Source organism: Lagenorhynchus albirostris, chromosome 7 (assembly GCF_949774975.1).
Source record: "Lagenorhynchus albirostris chromosome 7, mLagAlb1.1, whole genome shotgun sequence".
NCBI classification, from domain to species: Eukaryota; Metazoa; Chordata; class Mammalia; order Artiodactyla; family Delphinidae; genus Lagenorhynchus; species Lagenorhynchus albirostris.
Genome location: NC_083101.1, coordinates 84,724,427 through 84,741,554, shown reverse-complemented (window position 1 = coordinate 84,741,554; position 17,128 = coordinate 84,724,427). Strand labels below are relative to the sequence as shown.

General features: G+C 36.6%; 1 long non-coding RNA gene across 1 annotated transcript; it reads right to left on the bottom strand.

Moving 5' to 3' along the window:
• Positions 1–592: 592 nt before the first annotated feature.
• LOC132523765 (uncharacterized) lies at positions 593–3,320 on the bottom strand. Its single transcript, XR_009541645.1, has 3 exons — positions 3,235–3,320; positions 1,469–1,539; positions 593–618 (listed from the first exon to the last, which is right to left on the bottom strand). It is a non-coding gene; the product is annotated as an uncharacterized LOC132523765 (long non-coding RNA).
• Positions 3,321–17,128: the final 13,808 nt, after the last annotated feature.

The following is a 17,128-nucleotide window of genomic DNA, read 5'->3' as shown; positions in this document are numbered from 1 at the left end:
ATCATATAAATATTTAGGGAGACATACAATAACTAAATAACTATAAGGTTGGATGGATGGATGGATGGAGAAAGAGGAAAAAAAAGAACTACAAGGTTGAAACTACATTTTCTGCAAAGGACTTTCTTTTATTCCAAGGATATATTTTTACTTCATTTTTGGTGTTAAAATTGTTCTTTCTTTTGTTAAACAGTGGTGAGAGTTGATAGCAGTTTTTTTAAACGTTTAATTTTTAAACTTTAAGGTTTTTAAACTCGAAAACGTTCCAGACTTCTGTAGTTCTCAGGGTTTGTTTTTGTTTTCTTTTTATTTAAAAATTTTCTTATTCTGTAAAATCGAACAGCCTGGGAGCCAATTTCCTAGCATTTCTCCCAACTGTAGAGGCAGGGGCCAGGCTACAACAGCAGAATATTGTTTTCTTTTTACAGCACCTGCCCCTGCCCCTCACCCTCACCCTACCCGCTTGAGCAGCTGTTATCCAGCAAGCACCAATGGCCCACTGATGAGTGGAATGTGATCCCATCCCAACCCAGAAATTAGGGGATTTGCTTCTGGGGACCTTCAAAGAGAATCCACATTTTTTTGGTCTTTTCTCCTTTATTCCTTTTATTCTCTCTCCTGCACCAAAAACAAAAAATAAAAGAAAAAGAAAGGCAAGCAAATCAGTGGGAGGACAGAAAATTTGTTCTCCAGATGATATTTCTGTTCATCCTGGGATCCTTTAAACATCCAACATCCCAAGCCAACCTCCCCCCACTTACCACTGGAGCTGAACCAAGGTCTCCTGTTACATGGCCATAGAACTGTCGGCCAGGACACATTTTTTCCTTCCAAAGAGTCATTTGCAGTTGGAAGGTATAGAGATTGGTTATGCTAAAGCTTCAGTACATGATCAGATAACACAGATTAAGTTGATGTATGACAGGATCTCACACTATAGGGCAGTTGTGGGATACCCCAACTGAAACCTCAGAAGATACAACCATTTTCCTCCTAAAGGAAACTAAAGACGGTATCACAAAGTTATACACTGTCCCTAACCCTATTGTGTACTGACTAATCATAATAGACATACTAAATAATAGCTATTATTTTTCTGGCATTTACTATGGACAAAACACTCTTAACACCAATCTCTAAAGTAGAAATTATTTCTCTCTTAATTAGAAAGCTGAGACTCAGGGAAATTAGTTTCTTGCCAAAATTATATAATGAGTCAGTAATGGAGATGGGATCTGAATCCAGATTTGTCCAGTCACAAACCCTAATTATGGCACAATCCAGAGTAAACCCCTCCCCCATTGTACCAAGGTATGAAACCATTTCCAAAGCATAGCAAGACAATGGCGTGAAGAGATGGTCTCTCTTGCAATCTGACAGAGGAGCTAGGCCTGTAAACAACGAGTTAGACTACAGGGCACATTCAGAGAAGGGTTATGATGCTGTGGCAAACAAGATGCATTGTTACCTCAGAAAAGCCTTCCATCAGGATCGACATTTGAGGATCAGGTGCTTGGGCTCTGGAGCGACTCAAAGTTCCTGCGAACAAAAATGCCAAGATTATTATTTCACAAGAAAGATAGTCAAAGTCATGTTCAAAGGCAGAATTCAGCTTTCTTTTTATGAAACCAGGCTATTAGTCTTTAGTAGAAAATTATCACCTTTTTCCAGATGAGCTTGTTTCTGAGGTAGCTAGTGAGGAAACCACCCCCAGCTCTCAGTATAGGTGACCGAGCTGCCTCTGGGCACTGCCATAAACATCAGTAATAAATTTAGGGCCTACCCTGCAGCTTCAAAGATGGCAAAGCACAATCAAAGATGGATTTGCTTTGAAAGGACAAAGGGGCTTGAAGAGGGGCAGGGTGAGAAGAATCAGTGAGGAAAGGGATACCCATGGTTTCTGACTAGTACAAGCAGCAGGACTGAGGTGCAGCATTAAGACAAAGCAGGACCAGGTAACCTGGGGGAGAGAACCCAGTGTGGTTCAGAAAGTCTTGTGAAGACGAAGAAAAAGTTCCAAGTGGAGGTGAATGAGGTTAAAGGAGGATCTCTTAGTCAAAGATGAGAGATATGAGTGTGTTTCAGTGCTGCTGAAAGCAGAGAGGGAAATGTTGAAGACACAGGTCAGAGGAGAGACAGCTGGGGTAAGACTTGAAGGGTATACAGAAAGTTTAAAATAACCACTATAGAGGTGTGAAAGCTCTACAACATTAGTAATATGGTGACATCCTGAGCAGTGCTAGGAGCCAGACTGAGTCTAGGTTGGAGATAGTATGGCCCGCAGCTATGCAGCTTCATGTCGTCCGCCATCCCTCCGCCATGGGGGCCAGGAGCCCAGGAACAGAGACTGGGGTCTCACCAGATAGGTGGGTACAATAATCACGCCAAGAGATTAGGGAATTAAGGAGGGAAGTGAAGTGAGAGGACATCCCATGTTGCAAGAATATAGTCCTGCACTCTCTCAGGAATTATATTAGAACACTGTACTCAGTCATAGGGGTCCAGGGCCTTCAGGTGGCTTCAGAGACACTACTTGACACTGAACTAGAGTCTCCTCCAGTCTTTCCCTGTGCCCTTGTTAGTTTGTCCCTGATTGGATCAACAGTCTTTTCAACCTTCCCCCATCCCTAGGAATAGCCATTGGGACAATGTTACCTTGGTCTTTATTTGGGAGTCTTAGGAGTGAAAAATGCAGATCTCCATGATCTGGGAAGAATTGGTTTGATTTAAATTCCTGGAATTTAAATTGGTTCAAGATGGCAGAGTAGAAGGACATGTGCTCACTCCCTCTTGCGAGAGCACCAGAATCACAACTAACTGTTGAACAATCATCGACAGGAAGGCACCAGAACTCACCAAAAAAGATACCGCACATCCAAAGACAAAGGAGAAGTCTCAATGAGATTGTAGGAGGGGCACAATCACAATAAAATCAAATTCCATAACTGCTGGGTGGGTGACTCACAAACTGGAGAACAATTATACCACAGAAGTCCACCCACTGGAGTGAAGGTTCTGAGCCCCACATCAGGCTTCCCAACCTGGGGGTCCAGAAAAAGGAGGAGGAATTCCCAGTGAATCAAACTTTGAAGGCTAGCAGGATTTGATGGCAGGACTTTGACAGGACTAGGGAAAACAGAGACTCCACTCTTGCAGGGCACACACAAAGTAGTGTGCACATCAGGACCCAGGGGGAAGGAGCAGTGACTCCATAGGAGACTAAACCAGAACTACCTGCTAGTGTTGGAGTGTCTCCTGCAGAGGCGGGGGGCAGCTGTGGCTCACAGCAGGGACAAGCACACTGGTAGCAGAGGTTCTGGGAAGTACTCCTTTGTGTGAGCCCTCCTGGACTCTGCCATTAGCCCCAACAAAGAGCTTGTAGTATCCAGTGCTGGGTTGCCTCAGGCCAAACAACCAACAGGGAGGGAACTCAGCCCCACCAATCAGCAGACAAGTAGTTTAAAGTTTTACTGAGCTCTGCCCAACAGAGAAACACCCAGCACTATCCACCACCAGTCCCTCCCATCAGGAAGCTTCCACCAGCCTCTTAGACAGCCTCATCCACCAGAGGACAGACAGCAGAAGCAGGAAGAACTACAATCCTACAGTCTGTGGAATGAAAACCACATTCACAGAAAGATAGGCAAAATGAAAAGGCAGAGGATTATGTACCAGATGAAGAAACAAGATAAAACTCCAGAAAAACAACTACATGAAGTGGAGATAGGCAACCTTCCAGAAAAAGAATTCAGAATAAAAATAGTGAAGATGATCCAGGACCTCAGAAAAAGAATGGAGGCAAAGATTGAGAAGATGCAAGAAATGTCTAACAATGACCTAGAAGAATTAAAGAACAAAAAAACAGAGATGAACAATTCAATAACTGAAATGAAAAATACACTAGAAGGAATCAGTAGCAGAATAACTGAGGCTGAAGAATGGATAAGTGACCTGGAAGAGAGAATGGTGGAATCCACAGCAGTGGAACAGAATAAAGAAAGCAGAATAAAAAGAAAGGAAAACAGCCTAAGAGACCTCTGGAACAAACTTAAACGCACCAACATTCGATTTATATGGGTCTCAGAAGGAGAAGAGAGAGAAAAGGGACTCAAGAAAATATTTGAAGAGATTATAGTTGAAAACGTCCCTAACATGGGAAAGGAAATAGCCACCCAAGCCCAAGAAACACAGAGAGTCCCAGGCAGGATAAACCCAAAGAGAAACACACCGAGACACATAGTAATCAAATTGACAAAAATTAAAGACAAAGAAAAATTAATGAAAGCAACAAGGGAAAAATGACAAGTAACATACAACGGAACTCCCATGAAGTTAAAAGCTGATTTCTCAGGAGGAACTCTAAAAGCCAGAAGACAGTGGCACTATATATTTAAAGTGATGAAAGGGAGGAACCTACAACTAAGATTACTCCACCCTCAAGGATCTCATTCAGATTCGATGGAGAAATCAAAAGCTTTGCAGACAAGCAAAAGTTAAGAGAATTCAACACCACCAAACCAGCTCTACAACAAATGATAAAGGAACATCTCTCACTGGGAAACACAAGAGAAGAAACAGACCTACAAAAACAAACCCAAAACAATTAAGAAAATGGTGATAGGAACATACATATTGATACTTTTTACCTTAAACGTGAATGGATTAAATGCTCCAATGAAAAGGCACAGCCTTGCTGAATGTATACAAAAACAAGACCCATATATATGCTGTCTACAAGAGACCCACTTCAGACTTAGGGACACATACAGATTGAAAGTGAGGGGATGGAAAAAGATATTCCATGCAAATGGAAATCAAAACAAAGCTGGAGTAGCAATACTTATATCAGAAAAAACAGACTTTAAAATAAAGAATGTTACAAGAGATAAGGAAGGACACTACATAATGATCAAGGGATCAATCCAAGAAGAAGATATAACAATTATAAATATATATTCACTCAACATAGGAGCGCATCAATACATAAGGCAACTGCTAACAGCTATAAAAGAGGAAATTGACAGTAACACAATAATAGTGGGGGACTCTAATACCTCACTTACACCAATGGACAGATCATCCAAACAGAAAATTGAGAAGGAAATACAATCTTTAAATGATACAATAGGCCAGATAGATTTAATTGATATTTATAGGACATTCCATCCAAAAACAGCAGATTACACTTTCTTCTCAAGTGCACATGGAACATTCTCCAGGATAGATCACATCTTGGGTCACAAATCAATCTTCAGTAAATTTAAGAAAACTGGAATCATATCAAGCATCCTTTCTGACCACAATGCTATGAGATTAGAAATCAATTACAGGGAAAAAAACGTAAAAAACACAAATGCATGGAGGCTAAACAATATGTTACTAAATAACCAAGAGATCACTGAAGAAATCAAAGAGGAAATTTAAAAATACCTACAGACAAATAACAATGAAAACACAACAATCCAAAACCTATGGGATGCAGCAAAAGCGGTTCTAAGAGGGAAGTTTATAGCAATACAAGCTTATGTCAAGAAACAAGAAAAATGTCAAATAAATAATCTAAACTTACACGTAAAGTAACTAGAGAAAGAAGAACAAACAAAACACAAAGTTAGCAGAAGGAAAGAAATCATAAAGATCAGAGCAGAAATAAATGAAATAGAAACAAAGAAAACACTAACAAAGATCAATAAAACTAAAGCTGATTCTTTGAGAAGATAAACAAAATTAATAAACCACTAGCTAGACTCATCAAGAAAAACAGGGAGAGGACTAAAATCAATAAAATTAGAAATGAAAAAGACAAGTTACAACAGACACTGCAGAAATACAAAGCACCCTAAGAGACTACTACAAGCAACCCTATGCCAATAAAATGGACCACCTAAAGAAATGGACAAATTCTTAAAAAAGTATAACCTTCCAAGATTGAACCAGGAAGAAATAGAAAATATGAACAGACCAATTAGAAGTAATGAAATTGAGACTGTGATTAAAAATCTTCCAACAAACAAAAGTCCAGGCCCAGATGGCTTTATAGGTGAATTCTGTCAAACATTTAGGGAAGAGCTAACACCCATCCTTCTCAAACTCTTCCAAAAAATTGCAGAAAAAGTAACACTCCCAAACTCATTCTATGAGACCACCATAACCCTGATATCAAAAGCAGACAAAGATATTCCAAAAAGGAAAATTACAGACCAATATCACTGATGAATATTGACAGAAAAATCCTCAACAAAATACTAGCAAACAGAATCCAACAACACATTAAAAGGATCATACACTATGATCAAGTGGGCTTTATCACAGGGATGCAAGGATTCTTCAATATATGCAAATCAATCATTGTGATAGACCATATTAACAAACTGAAGGATAAAAACCATATGATCGTCTCAACAGATACAGAAAAATCTTTTGACAAAATTCAACACCGATTTATGATAAAAATCCTCCAGAAACTAGGCATAGAGGGAACTTACCTAAACGTATTAAAGGCCATATATTACAAACCCACAGCCGACATCATTCTCAATGGTGAAAAACTGAAACCATTTCCACTAAGATTAGGAATAAGAGAAGGTTGCCCACTCTCACCACTATTATTCACCGAAGTTTTGGAAGTCCTAGCCACAGCAATCAGAGAAGAAAAAGAAATAAAAGGAATACAAATTGGAAAAGAAGAAGTAAAACAGTCACTGTTTGCAGATGACATGATACTATACATAGAGAATCCTAAAGATGCCATCAGAAAACTACTAGAGCTAATCAATGAACTTGGTAATGTTGAAGGATGCAAAATGAATACACAGAAATCTTTTGCATTCTTATACACTAATGATGAAAAATCTGAAAAAGAAAAAGGAAACACTCCCATTTACCATTGCAACAAAAAGACTAAAATACCTAGGAATAAACCTACTTAAGGAGACAAAAGACCTGTATGCAGACATCTATAAGACATTGATGAAATAAATTAAAGATGATATAAACAGTTGGAGAGATATACCATGTTCTTGGATTGGAAGAATCAATATTGTGAAAATGACTATACTACCCAAAGCAATCTACAGATTCAATGCAATCCCTATCAAATTACCAAAGGCATTTTTTATAGAACTAGAACAAAAATCTTAATATTTGTATGGAGACAAAAAAGACCCCAAATAGCAAAAACAGTCTTGAGGGAAAAAAATGGAGCTGGAGGAATCAGACTCCCTGACTTCAGATTATACTGCAAAGCTACAGTAATCAAGACAATATGGTGGTGGCACAAAAACAGAAATACAGACCACTGGAACAGGATAGAAAGCCCAGAGGTAAACCCATGCACCTATGGTCAACTAATCTATGACAAAGGAAGCAAGGATATACAATGGAGAAAAGACAGTCTCTTCAATAAGTGGTGCTGGGAAAACTGGACAGCTACATATAAAAGAATGAAATTAGAACACTCCCTAGCACCATACACAAAAATAACCTCAAAATGGATTAGAGACCTAACTGTGTGACCAAACACTATAAAACTCTTAGAGGAAAACATAGGAAGAACACTCTTTGACATAAATCACAGCAAGATCTTTTTTGATCCACCTCCTAGAGTAATGGAAATAAAACCAAAAATAAACAAATGGGACTTAATAAAACTTAAAAGCTTTTCCAAAGCAAAGGAAACTACAAACAAGACAAAAAGACAACCCTCAGAATGGGAGAAAATATTTACAAACAAATCAATGGACAAAGGATTAATCTCCAAAATATATAAATGGCTCACCTCAATATTAAAGAAACAAACAACCCAATCCAAAAATGGGCAGAAGACCTAAATAGACATTTCTCCAAAGAAGACATACAGATGGCCAAGAAGCACATGAAAAGCTGCTCAACATCACTAATTATTAGCGAAATGCAAATCAAAACTACAATGAGGTATCACCTCACACCAGTTAGAATGGGTATCATCAGAAAATCTACAAACAACAAATGCTGGAGAGGGTGTAGAGTAAGGGAGCCCTCTTGCACTGTTGGTGGGAATGTAAATTGATACACCACTATGGAGAACAATATGGAAGTTCCTTAAAAAACTAAAAATAGAATTATCATATGACCCAGCAATCCCACTACTGGGCATATACCCAGAGAAAACCATAATTCAAAAAGACACATGCACCCCAATGTTCGTTGCAGCACTATTTACAATATCCAGGTCATGGAAGTAACCTAGATGCCCATCGACAGACAAATGGATAAAGATGATGTGGTACATATATACAATGGAATATTACTCAGCCATAAAAGGAATGAAACTGGGTCATTTGTAGAGACGTGGATGGATCTAGAGACTGTCATACAGAGTGAAGTATGTCAGAAAGAGAAAAACAAATATCGTTTATTAACACATATATGTGGAATCTAGAAAAATGGCACAGACGAACCAGTTTGCCAGGCAGAAATAGAGACACAGATGTAGAGAACAAGCATATGGACATCAAGGGGGGAAATGGGGGGGTGGTGGTGATGGGATGAATTGGGAGATTGCATTTAACATACATACACTAATATGTATAAAATAGATAACTAACAAGAAAGTGCTGTATAAAAAAATAATAAAATTCCATAAATAACTAAATAAATAATAAATAAGTTCCTGGAATTCCCTAGAGAGAGTCTGACAACCTTGGAAGATGTATGAATTGCTGTTGTTGTTGTTCCTTGTTTTCTTAGAAGGAAGGTGGATTTGCATTTTCATTTTTAAATTATGATGTAGTATGTCAACACATGCTTCATATACATTTTATAAAATTAGAGATGTATATAGAGTTCAAAAAAAGTGAAAGTACCCCTTTACCCACAGCCTTCACCCATTTCTCTCTTGCCAGTAGGTAACTACAAGTAACAACTTGGTGATTCATCACTCCTACCTTATTCTGTGCATTTACGACTTTAGATATACACTTACATATGAATATACATATCTATATCCACGTTTTTCATAAATCGTATCAAGCAATACATATTTTTCTGTGATCAGTTTTTCCATGCCATATAAATTCCTTTTTCTTTTTAAAATTTTATTATGGAATATTTAAAAACAGAGAAATAGAAGATTGAGTATAATAATAACCTATGTACTTGCCATCTAGATTTATGTAACTATTCATGTTTTCTATATTTCACCAGATTTTTTGAAGAAATGAAACTTTGCAGATAGAGTTTAATTGCCCTTCTTAGCCCACCCCAGTCCTATTCCATTCCCTAGTTTCCCAGAAGAAGCCACAATCTGGAGAAATTGTTGGGTATACTTAAACTTTTTTTTTTAAAAACAACACATGTATGCTTCCATAATCTAATTACGGCATTGTTCTGAGAGTTTTAAAAATGCAGGAATGGTCTCATACTGTACATGGCTTTCTGTGACTTACTTTTCTTCCTCATTAATTTTCTAGATGTATCTATATTAATACATGAGTGCTAATTAACTTTTTTTAATTGTTGGTTTTCTTTTAATATATGACAACTGCTTTATCCATTCTTCTTTTGGTAGATATTTAAGTTGTTTCCAATTTTTGTTGTAACAAACTCTGCTGCTGTGAACATAGTCCATGGCCCCTTGAAGCAGATGTGTGACAGTTTCTTTTAGACACATGCCTGTCCCTTGCAGGACTCTTCAGAACTTTTATTAACAATGAACATTAGTCAACTGTTAATTTTACTGAAAAAGTGACATGCAGGTATGTTCAGTCAAAGAATACAAAGTATCTCTGCAAACAGGTTATGTTGCTTTCTTTGCAAGTGTTGCAGGTTTTACTGAGTCCCCAATTTCCAAGAAATTGGAAGTGAGGAAATAATATCATCTGCTGAGATTAAAAACTCCCATCTACCCACAGTGGATCACAACAAGGATGTTCACAGTCCGTTGAGTGAATGACTCCCAAGCCAGGCAAGATTTAACTGTAACCTGAATGAAACATTCATGTTCTGAAGAACACAGCTATCAAAAACGGCCCTGTCTTCTGGGGAAACAGAAAATGGGAAGCCCTAGGGCAAAATTCAACAATGCTAGTCCAGGTATCATACAAATATAAGGGGAAGCCTGAACTACAGATTTCTAAACCAACTCTGCAGAGAGATGATGGGTACATAGTGTTATTCTGTATTCAATCCTGATATTCCCTATTTTCGCCCTGATTATCAACCAAAGACTACATTGGGCATTAGGATTTTGAGTGTTTCTAGTTACATGCCATACTTTAAAAATGTAAAGTAATGAATTGGCATTCTGATATTATAACATTTGCATGCATATTGTTCTTTTAAGTCCCATTATGAACGGGGTCCCTTCTCAGAATGCTGATAACCTCAGGTACGGAACTGAGACCGTAAGCTCCACAACTGACCGGTGGTAAAATATGGGTAATGAATGCACCTGGGTGGGTTCTTGGTCACACCACTCTGGCTCTCTTTTCCTGGGTCTACAACATGCATGAATTCTATTGTGACTCCGTGCACATGGTTTCTACAGTTTATATCTTCTGCGTTCCAGAAACCCTGAAGAACATCATGTATCTTTTTTCTGGCAAACACAAGTCATGGTGGCTCCAAATCCCAACAATTATAAGGAGGCAAAGTATCAGCTAAGTGGGTGAGTCTAAGTGCATATGCCTCAGCTTAAAAGAAGTTACTGCACCTCTGGGAAATTAAAGTGACTTAACCTTTTCATTGTATTGTATTTTTCTTTATACCTTTATGCAGTTTTTCCTGTGTTATACATTTATACCATCTTGATGAAAAATGGTTATGAGAAATAACATAAGCTAGATATTGAGGGTTATTTGTATGTGGCTTAATTGGTGTTCCAAACATCAGGAAGAACACTTCAAGGGATGTAAGGAAAAGCCACATTTTTGGTTTATGAAGTGAGAGCATTAAATGACCCATCTTGCAGAATGCTGGGTGAAATAAGATGGTGATTAGAGCAAAGAAAAAGGAACTGTGGTTATATTGTACCCTATGACCACTTTCCCACCAAATAATAATAGTTGTGATAATTACTAGTTTGTTCAAATAAGAATTTGCATCTTTAAATATGTGTAAATGACCAGCAATCCCTGATGTTGTTTCTGATGTTTTGGCATCACATTAAAAAGTTCCAGATTTTTAATGAAGGTCAGATTCCTTCATAACAGGAAAACATTTGTCATAAACACTATACAAATATTTACAGGGCTAGGCTGGGTAGTATGCAGTCTCCCCTTCCTAATTGGAACTGTGTCCTCAAGGGCAAACACAACAAGCAAACAGCAAACAAAGCAGGTCACAGGGTGCTGATATGAGGGGCACTGACACACCATCAACATGGAAATTCTCCAAGTTGGGCAAAGAAAGCACGTTGTAGGTAGTTCCCAGTTTTTTGAGGTTCTTTGATAGACTCTTTGCTATATGTTACTCAATGAGTGTCTCTCTTCCTTTGTTCTTTTCATTGCAGATGTTCTCTTTTCTCCTTGAGGGATACCTGAGCCCCAGATGTGTTATTTTTCCTTGATAAACTCCTCCACACCTCTATTCTGTCTGATTTAATTCAGTATAGTATTTTCATTTTAACCCACATTGAGAAAACATTTATCTCTAACCAGGAATATCTACATCAGTAATGCCAAAAAAGAAAGGGACTGGAAAGATTTGATCAGCTTTTCAGTAAAAAAGATGATAGAAATAACAGAGCCTTAATGAAAAGAAACACCATCTGTCTTCCAACCTCTGTTCCTTAGTCCCATGGTCACCACCATCACACAAAGTGGCTCTCCAGATGTAGATCATTATTCTCTACCAGTTCTCTATAAGTCAGTGGATGAGAGGTAGAATTTTGCTTTTCATGCTGTAGTCAACCACAGTGACTTACATGAACTCTAAATTAATTATCATTTCCATCAGCTTTAAGGTTTGTGAATCCATAAAAAAGGCCAGAGTCTAGGTGTCACAACGCTTTACTTAGCAATCAATATCAAAGCTCACTCTAGGAAGGCAAGAATCCTTGATTTGCATACTCTCCCATTATTCTGATTTGCTAACTTTCACCCCAAATGTGGGAAGAAGACAGATAGTGTGAGCTTGGAGACTGGCAGACAAAGGGTCTAATTCCAAATCTGTCACTTCTTGTGTAACCTGAGCTCATTAATAAATTTCTTTGCCACCAGTTTTCCATATCTTAGAAATGGAGTTTTTGCAGTGATAGAGTCAATGTTGTAAAAGCACTTAGCCCATGTTTTAAGCCCAAAAAGGACTCAATAAAGAATATTTCTTTTTCTGCAATTCTATTCCCTCTCCTTCCACTTGCCTATACATTTTAATCCAAACTTGTAAATAACTCATGGGTCAAAGATAAAATTAAAAGGGAAGTTAGAAAATATTTTAACCGAATGAAATGAAAATACAGCATATCAAATTTGAAGGACACTGCTAAAGCAGTACACACATAGAGGGGAATGTATGGCACTCAAATGCATTTATTAGAAAAAAAGGAAAGTTCTCAAATAAATGGCCTTATTTCCACCTTAACTCTCTAGAGAAAGAAGAGTATATTAACTCAAAATAAGCAGAAGAAAAGAAATAATGAAAGACAAAGTCCAAATCAATGAAATAGAAAACAGTGAAATAATCAAGAAAATTGAAACCTGGTTCTTTGAAAAGATTTTAAAAATTGATAAATCTCCAGCCAACCTGATCAGGAAAAAAATGAGAAAAGACACAAATTACCAACATCAAGAATGAGGGAGATGGCAGCACTATAAATTCTACAGATACTAAAATAATAGTAATGGAATATTTTGAACAGGTTTATGCTAATAAATTCAAGAACTTATGTGAAATGGACAAATTTATTGAAAGACACAACTATCAAAGTTTATTCCAGATGAAATAGACAAGTTGAAGACCATATGTCTATTTTAAAAATTCAATTTTTAGTTAAAACATTTCAACAAACAAAATTACTTTCTAACAAATTCTATCAAACATTTAAAAAGGAAAGAATATCAATTTAAGACAAATTGAAGAGAAGGGAACACTTCACAACTCATTCTATGATGTCAAAATCAGAAAGATACCCAAGCCAAACAAATACATTACAAGGAAATAAAAACTATAGATCAATGTCCCTCATGAATATAGATGCAAATATTCTTAAATTTTAACAAACTGAACCCAACAATATATAAAAAAAGATAATACATCATGACAGGAATAAGAGTGCAAGAATGGTTTAACATTAGGAAATCAATCAATGCACCATACAATCATCTCAATAAATGCAGAGAAAGAATTTGACAAAATCCATCATCAAAATCTGATAAAAGCTCACAACAAACTAGGAATATAAAGAAACATTTTTAATCTGACTAAAGAGATCTACAGAGACCTACATCTGACATCATACTTAATGGTAAAAGATCCTATGCTTTCCCCCTAAGGCCAGGAACAAGGTAAAGATGTCCACTGTTGCTATTTCTATTTGACGTTGTCATGAAGGTTCTAGCCAATGCAACAAGGTAAGAAAGTGGAAAAAGATGCCCACACTGGAAAGAAAGAAGTGAAACTATCTTTATGCACACATAACATAAAGTCTATATAGAAAATTTTATAGAATCTACAAAAAAGTTGCTAAAATTAATGAGTAAGTTTACCAAGGTTATATAAGATTAATATATAAAAATCAATTGTATTTCTAAATACTAACAATGAACAGTTGGAATTAAAAATTTTTAAATATCATTTATAATAACAAAAAATATGAGATAAGTCTGACAAAAGAAATGAAAAACCTGTAGACTTAAAACCACAAAATATTGCTGAGAGAAATTAAAGATGCCCTAAGCAAATGGAGAGATACATCTTGTTCATGGGTGAGAAGACTCAATACTTTTAAAATGTTAGTTCTCCCCAAATTGATCCCAATGAATATCCTAGCAGGCTTTTTATAGAAGTTGACAGTCTGAGTCTAAAATTCATATGGAGATGCAACGGACCTCAAAGAACCAAAACAATTTTGGAAGAAAAGAAAAATATTGGAGTATTCACACTGCCTGACTTCAAGACTTATTATAAGGTCATAGTAATCAAGACAAATGTGGTATTGGTTTTAAAATAGACAAATATAGTAATGGAACAAAATGGAGAGTCCAGAAATATACCCAAACATATATGATCGACTGATCTTGACACAGGTACAAAGGCAATTCAGTGGAGAAAGGATATTCTTTTTAACACATGATGCTGGAACAATTAGATAGCCACAGGCAAGAAAAACAACAACAACAAAAAAAGGAGCCTTGTACAGAATCTCACACCATATGCAAAAGATTAACTTAAAATAGATCATGGACTTAAATGTAAAACTTAAAACTATAAAAATTCTAGAAAGAAAAACAGGAGAAAATCTTTGTGACATTGAGTTAGGTAAAAATTACTTAGATACAACACTGAAAGTACAATCTATAAAAGAAAAATTTGATATATTGAGATTCATCAAAATGAAGAACTTCTGCTCTTTGAAAGACATTTATTAAGAGAATGAAACAAGCCACAGATTGGAAGGAAACACTTGCAAATCATACATCTGATAAAGGAATTTTACACAGAATATTTTAAAAAACACCAAAAACAATAATAAAAACCTAAGTTTTTAAAAGTAAGTGAAAGGTTTGAGCACATACTTCACCAAAGAAGACATAGGAATTGTAAGTAAGCGCACAAAAAGATGGCCAACACCATTATTCACTACGGAAATGTAAATTAAAATCACAGTGAGATACCATAATATATCTATTTAAATGTCTAAAATTAAAAAGACTGACCATTTCAAGTGTTGGTTAGGATGGGTAGCAGCAAGAACACTAACTAATACAGTGAGGCTGGGAATGCAAAATGGTACGACCACTTTAGAAAATAGTTTGTCAGTTTCTTGAAACATTAAATATACACCTAACAAAATATCCAGCCATTCCACTCCTAGGTATTTACCATGAGCAAAGAAAACACAAAGATTTACACACATATGTTCATTCCAGCTTTATCTGTAATAATAAAAACAAAACAAAACAAAAAACTAGAAACAATCCCAATGGTCATCAAAGTGGATAAACAAATGCCATATGTTTATATAATGGAATACTGTTCAACAATAAAAGGAAGTGAGCTACTGATACACACAATGACAAAATGAATCTCAAAATATAATGCTGACTGAAAGAAGCCAGATTAAAAAACATAAATATTTTATGATTCCACTCACATAAAATTTTAGAAAATGCAAACTTATCTACAGTGACAGAAAACACTTCAGTGGTTGCCTGGGGACATGGGGTGAACGGGAGAGGTGGAGGGAATTACAAAGGGGCACAAGAAAACTTTTAGGAGTGATGAATATGTTCACTATGTTGATTTTGGTGATGGTTTCACAATATAAACCTTACCAAATTATACATTTCAAATACTCCAGTTTTTTGTAAGTCAATCATAGCTCAATAAAGTTGTTAAAATTAATTAATTAAAAAACATTATCCAAATATCAGTTAAAAATGAATATCCTAAATTAGAAACCATGTAAAAATATGCCTTGAGGTGCACATGCCCTGATGAGTTGGTCAGTGGAGACTGACTTCATCCTGGCCTCCCAGTTTGGGGCTCACTCTTGTTTCTTCTTGTGTTGCAGTTGTTGATACTGTTACTCTATTCCTCTACCAGCTGTGTCTCTGGTTGGGGAGGTGGGTAAAGGATCTCATGTGATCCCACAGATTCTTCATACCCTGAAAACAATTTTGAGGTTCCATCACCCATCCTCCCATAACCACTTTTCAAATGAATAATGATCATTTTATCTTTTTTTCAAAGTATTATTATTGCTCTTTTTATTAAGCTGGTTGTGGGTACATGGGCATGTGTTTCACTATTATTATTTTTTTAAGCTGTATCACTCTACTGTATACACTGTTTTATGTGTATTAGTTTATTTTTATTTTTAACATTTTTAAATATTATTACAATTTTTAGAGGTTACTTTCCATTTACAATTACTACAAAATACTGGCTGTATTCCCCGTGTTGTACATCCTTGAGCCTACCTAGCCCCCAGTAGTTTGCACCTCCCACTTCCCCACCCCTATTTTGCCCCTCCCTCCCACTGGTAACCCCTAGTTGGAGTATATGATGCTAAGTGAAATAAGTCAGACAGAGAAAGGTAAATACTGTATGATATCGCTCATATGTGGGATTTTTTAAATATAGCAAACTAGTGAATATAACAAAAAAGAAACAGACCCACAGATATATAGAATAATGATCGTTTTAAATGCTGCCTCTTATTAAACGTCTACTACGTGCCAGGTAGTTGACATGTATTAGTGCAAATGCTCACAACAATCCTATGATATATATAATTTTCGCATTTTTCAGATGCATTAACTTGACTAAAACTGGTATTGATAGTAAACAATGGGGATAGGATCAGGACCTAGACTTGCTCACTAAAACGTAACTCGCCAGATAAATTCCTCGTGGTGGCAGATAAATCAGTGCTCTGGTGGCAGCACAACTGTCATCCTTGATCAAGAAAAGAAACAAACCAGATAGGAGTGGAGCACTTGGACTTGCCCCCCTCTGGGTGTTTTCCCCTTCAGGCTTCAGAACTGGCCTTTGAAAAACGTTTAGCCAAGTCCTGAAATGTGTTTTACCAAACACTTTTCCCTTGATTTTTAAACCCATGTGTTATTTCAGGAATAATAGAAACCATATATCTCTGACATATTTACACTTAAATCATCAAGATGTTTTGTCAGAACTTTTTGATGTCTTCTGAGATTTTTTTTTTTAATGAGACCCTCCTAGAAGCAGCAAGTCCCCATCACAAATAAACAAATTAAAACAAGAAGACTGACTCAGGACCCAGTTTCAGGCTGGCCGTGTGGGACAGACTTGAGACTGGGCAAACTGTATCACCCTTCCCTTGTCTCAGGAGGAGATGAGAATAGAATTTGGTGTCTAATGGTCATTTCAGAGTTTAATCCTGTTTCTAGCTTCAGATGAAACCATGAAAACTTGCATTCAGTGAGAAACTCTACAGATCAGGTGACAT